The sequence below is a fragment of the Tamandua tetradactyla genome, chromosome 14 (assembly GCF_023851605.1).
Source record: "Tamandua tetradactyla isolate mTamTet1 chromosome 14, mTamTet1.pri, whole genome shotgun sequence".
In the NCBI taxonomy this organism is placed as follows: domain Eukaryota; kingdom Metazoa; phylum Chordata; class Mammalia; order Pilosa; family Myrmecophagidae; genus Tamandua; species Tamandua tetradactyla.
In genome coordinates this window covers 42729433-42734415 of record NC_135340.1, presented here as the reverse complement: position 1 = coordinate 42734415, position 4983 = coordinate 42729433, and the positions used below count along the sequence as shown (strand labels likewise).

The window sequence follows — 4983 nt, the reverse complement described above, 5'->3', positions numbered from 1 at the left end:
GAAAATCTCAGCTGTGAAAAATGCAGTTTAAACAGACAAAATCAGATAAACAGGAAACACTTTGATAAAGATGATTATACAATAAGTTGCTATTCATCAACAATGTTTATTAAGAATATGTGAAAAGAATATGGTGTATGTAATTGTCTTTTGCTGAAGAGCCATTACATTTTATTCTATCACTGCCATCATTAAAACTAGAATTATATTCAAGTGCAATGCTCTTTTTAGGTCCATCATATATTATAAGTCATCTATGGTATATATCATATAGTTTATTTATAAATAGATCTATTGAGACTGCAGTATAGACATAGAAACCTATATTTACTCCAAAGTGTGGATCAAAACAGGTATTTTTAGAGGTGGAAAGGTACAATTCTTACCATTTATAAATAAGTGAGTTTTCCTTTCATCTTCAAAACCAATACTAACCTACCTCTTGAAAAGTTTCCAAATAAGGAACAACTAGAGGAAACAGAACCAAAAAGGAAGAAAACACTCAATGGATAAGGAGAATATTAAAATTGTTAATGTTTATTCTGTAGCTTTGTATTGTCATCAGGACACTTTCATTCAACTTATTCAATCAACCCTCCCCACATGTCAAAATGTTTCACTTTTACACAACAGTGGTTGCATTTGTTACATTTGTAACAGTGTAAAAAGACAGAAATAAAGTAGTGACAGTCCTGTAAATTCACTTTGCTTTCAGGAAGGGAACCATTTTTGTGGCTGCAGATAACTGCTGTTCAGTTTTGACACAGCTCCCTTCATTTCTTTGTTCCTCAGAGTTTAGATAACTGGGTTTAAAATGGGAGGAAAGATGGCGTAGAACTCAGCAAGGACCTTGTAAACCAAATGACTGCTGAAGAGCCACATGTAGATGAAGACACAGGTACCAAAGACAGGGATGCGGGTGGTCTGCAGGATGCAGGCCTTTGCCATCCATGCTGGCAGAGGAGAAACCCACACTGTTTATCAGAAATAAGTAGACTGATGGCTTGTCCTGGTCTACGTGTCTACACAGCCATGTACTAGTGAGGGATAAAAGATCCCTCAGTGAGGGAGCCCCTTGGATACCCTGAAATCAAGAACCTTTGCTTGGGGTGGGGGCTGGAGCCAAGCGCCCATGTGCTCATGTGGAGAAGCCGGGCACCCACATGGTGGAGGAGACATCGCGGACCCCAGAGGCACATGGCTGCGTGAGACTCTCCTGGCCTCGGTCACCTACTCAGCTTCCTGCCCTGGGAGAGGAGACTGGCCTGCAGGGTTGAGTGGCTGGAGCTGTGGGCACAAAGTGCTCAAGGCGGCAACGATGATGCATTGGTATCAGTGGTCAGGCCTGCCTCAGCATGTGGTGCAGATGAAAGTCCAGGTGGAGTTGGTAGATGCACAATATTAAATGGCTGAAGAGAGTAAACCAAGTTATCTTTCCAGTAATGACGAGTTCTACATGATGTGCTGGAGGTTGGAGAGCTAGCAAAACGTGCCTGTTTCACTGATATTGCAGTAAGTGCAGTATGTTGTAGGGTGGATCCTTCACAGAAGCAGAAGAGACTTTATGTCATGATGCTAAGGATGTCTGGCACCATACTGGAGGCTAAGAATAGGAACTAAAATGTTAATTCATGTCTTAAACTTCTGTGAAAAAAATTGCACTTTTGACAGCATCTATCTACATGTCCAGACCAGCAATGAGTCGGCAATGGACTTCTACAGGAATTTGATTTTGAGATTATTGGGGCAAGGAAAAATTGCTACAAGAAGATAGAACCTGCAGATGCTCATGTGCTACAGAAAAACCTCAAAGTCCCTTCTCACCAGAATGCAGATGTGCAAAAAACAGATAACTGAACAAATCACAAATGAACTTTCTTGCACTTATTTGTCACCAAATAAAAGAGAGGCACATTGGTTTTTTCCCTTCTTTCTTTTAAATCTTCCTCCATCGTGTCTTGTTTCTCTCTCTTTCTTCTCTTTCCTTCCTTTTTCCGTAAAATTTTAATACTTTCAAGGACTTTAAACATTAATCATAGTTGAATTGTTTTAGTTTTCTGACTTTTGTGAGGTGGTTTCATTGAAGGAAGGAGAAGGTATAGGTATGTTTAGTTTCATAGTTAAGATATATGGTCTCAAAGATCGGGATGTCAAATAATGTCAAAAGTTTTAGCTATTTTTATAAATGAACTGCTTTCACATTGAAGGGCAGAGCCTATGAAATATTGTATATTCAAAAGACAAAAGAAGCCACAACAATATCTTATTCTTTAATTCATAGATAAGTTAGTGTGTTTGAGTTTATTTTATTGATTTATTTATTTTATTTTAACATGGGCAGGCACCAGGAATCGAACCTGGGTCTCCAGCATGTCAGGCAGACGAGAACTCTGTAAGCCACCATGGCCTGTGCAGTACTTTGAGTTTTTAATACTATTTGTGGAATACTAATCCCTAAACACTGCCTTCATTCCACCTTTAGTCCTTCTGAGTGCTGTCTCAGGAGCTGGACCATTACTATTATCCTTGTAAGAAATACTTAAGCTTTTGTTGCTTCCTTAATCAGCTTTTCCTCTCTTCCTTGCTGGTGATTGAGGTAGATGGGGCAGTTTGGTGAGGTAGTGTTTATACTTCAGTCTCAGTGTTTGGGTTAAACTGCTTTTTCCTTGTGGGTGGGCTGGTTGTTAGCAGCTTTATTTTTCCTGCAGTTGATTGTTCCTAGTAGCATTAACTTTTAGAGTTTGGGCTGGTTAGATCAATTTATTTTAATACCCCAGCTATAGACATGGCCTTTAACTGGCTGAAAGATGTTTGTTGTGATTTACCTTTCTTTCTCCTGTCTTTTTCCTTCAGTGAACCCCAACAGTAGTTTTATTCAGCATTGTTAAAAATGGAGTCTAGGCCTTTGAAGGTTAAAGCCTGCTAATTAAATCTGAAGCAGATGTTTTCTCTCAGATTTTATTAAAAAGGACTTAAAGGGAAGTTTAGATGGACTTGTGGTACAAAAAATTCATTTAATGTCAGCTAATGCAGGCTGCTAATCCTGTGGACACTGAGTATTTGACTATATAGGAAAGAATACCAGGGTAGAATTTTTGAGAACATAGCTATGCTATTACATATCTGTTGGAGAACATCCAAGATTTAATTGTCCTCTGTACCTGAAATGTTGAGTTTAAAGATTTAGGGAAGAGTGGAATTGTTAAATGTATTGCTTCTATCCTTGGAAAAGTAGAAGTCTAGAAGTGTTAATAATGCATGTGTCACTATGATCTACTCAACTGAAAGAACTGACTTATAAAATGGAATATTTTCTCACATGTAGACAAGTGGCTTTGATTGGTTGATAAAATTTTGTAAGATGGGAAACATCTGAAATTGTTTTGTCTTTTCTTCCATAGTCCCTTCTCCAATATTTAAAATGTTTTATATTGTCAATACTGATGGCCCAGTACAATGTCCCATTAGATTTTATAACAGTGCACAGGGTTTGTGCTTTCTCTCAGTTTACTTTAAAAAGAAAGTTGATTCATAACATTTATCCTATTTTGTAAAATTCTGTTATGAAAGCCTCATCTTTCCAAATATACTATTTACAAGATGTTTATGTACATTTAATAATCCTAAATTTTTATTTGAGAATGTGAAAGTGTAATAGACTTAAACAGTCTTATTGAGTGCCAAGAACAATACAGAAAAGGAAGGTATTTGATGAGTGAATATACAGGGTTCTAATTTTAAGATAGTAAAAATCTCCAAAGACCATGCTATTTCTTGAGCATCAATTTCTTAAGCAGTCCAAATCCAGCTTAAAAGAAAGGTTTCATATTAAGCACCTTTAGCCTTCATGGATAAGCTTCAGTTTCCTCTGGCCAAGAGAAGAGTATTTGAGTTACAGAAGGCATTAATGTGAAGAATTCACTTTTTGTAAACTTCAGATATCAAAATAGATTTTGATATTTAAATGAGTTTTCTGAGATGACCTTACCACTATTGTAATATATATAGTAATATATGGTATATTACTATAACCATTTTGCCTGGACTATCTAATCAGTCCTATGGATGTATCCCTAAGTGTGGTTATTGAAAATAAAATAGCTGCCTCATGACTAATTAAATGCATGTTATTTAAGGAGGGAAAAAATAAATTCTGAAATGTGTAGGATCCCTTTCATTATGGTTTCTCTTTTTCCATACTAGTCAGTAACTTAACCTAAATCATTAATATGTGTAAAGGGTTGATTTTCCTGCCTCAAACTTGTATTAAATAATTCCACCCACTTAAGAATGTAGATGCTGAACACTAATTCATATACCTGTGAATCAGAAAATAGCGAAGAGTGCCCTATGTTGAGTTGGTAATTTTGGTATATAATAAAAATTAACCTTTTTGGAAGCACTACAGTAAATGATTCTATTAACTGGAAGATCACAGAATTTGGCTATATTACAGTAAAGTTTTTACTGTGGGGTGAATAGATAAAAATTATATTGTATGATAATTGATTTAGGTTCTAAAGAACAGAATCTGCAGATAAATCTATGCGATGTATAATTTGTCCAGATTTATTTTCATTTGGGTGAGGAAATTCTGAAATATCTCCCAAAGCAGTGTACTTTCCAAATGAAAGTCCTCCAGAAATAGAAGTATTGGGGAATCATTGTGTGTGGTGGTGGAAGAGAAATGCTTCCTCAGTTTTTTGGATGGAATAACTCTAAAAATACCTAAATGGCTAAGTTTACTTGGTGCAGTTAAGAATTAAACTTGTCAATTTTAACATTTCTGTTACATCAGAAATAAACTTATGCAATGTTCTGCTAAAAAAAAGAACTTTTTCTTGTTTATTGGTGGGTCATTGCCCTGTGCCATTGAGGAAGGGCACAAACAACTGTGCTTGCAAGTCTCAGACCTCGGACATGCTTTCTACACTCTCCTGTTTCAACCTTTTTTTAATTACTCTTATATTTAGTAAGCCTTAC

General features: G+C 36.3%; 1 pseudogene; it reads left to right on the top strand.

The window, feature by feature from the left end:
* The first annotated feature begins 1391 nt into the window (after positions 1-1391).
* LOC143655377 (N-alpha-acetyltransferase 50 pseudogene) lies at positions 1392-1857 on the top strand (annotated as a pseudogene).
* The last annotated feature ends 3126 nt before the right edge of the window (positions 1858-4983 follow it).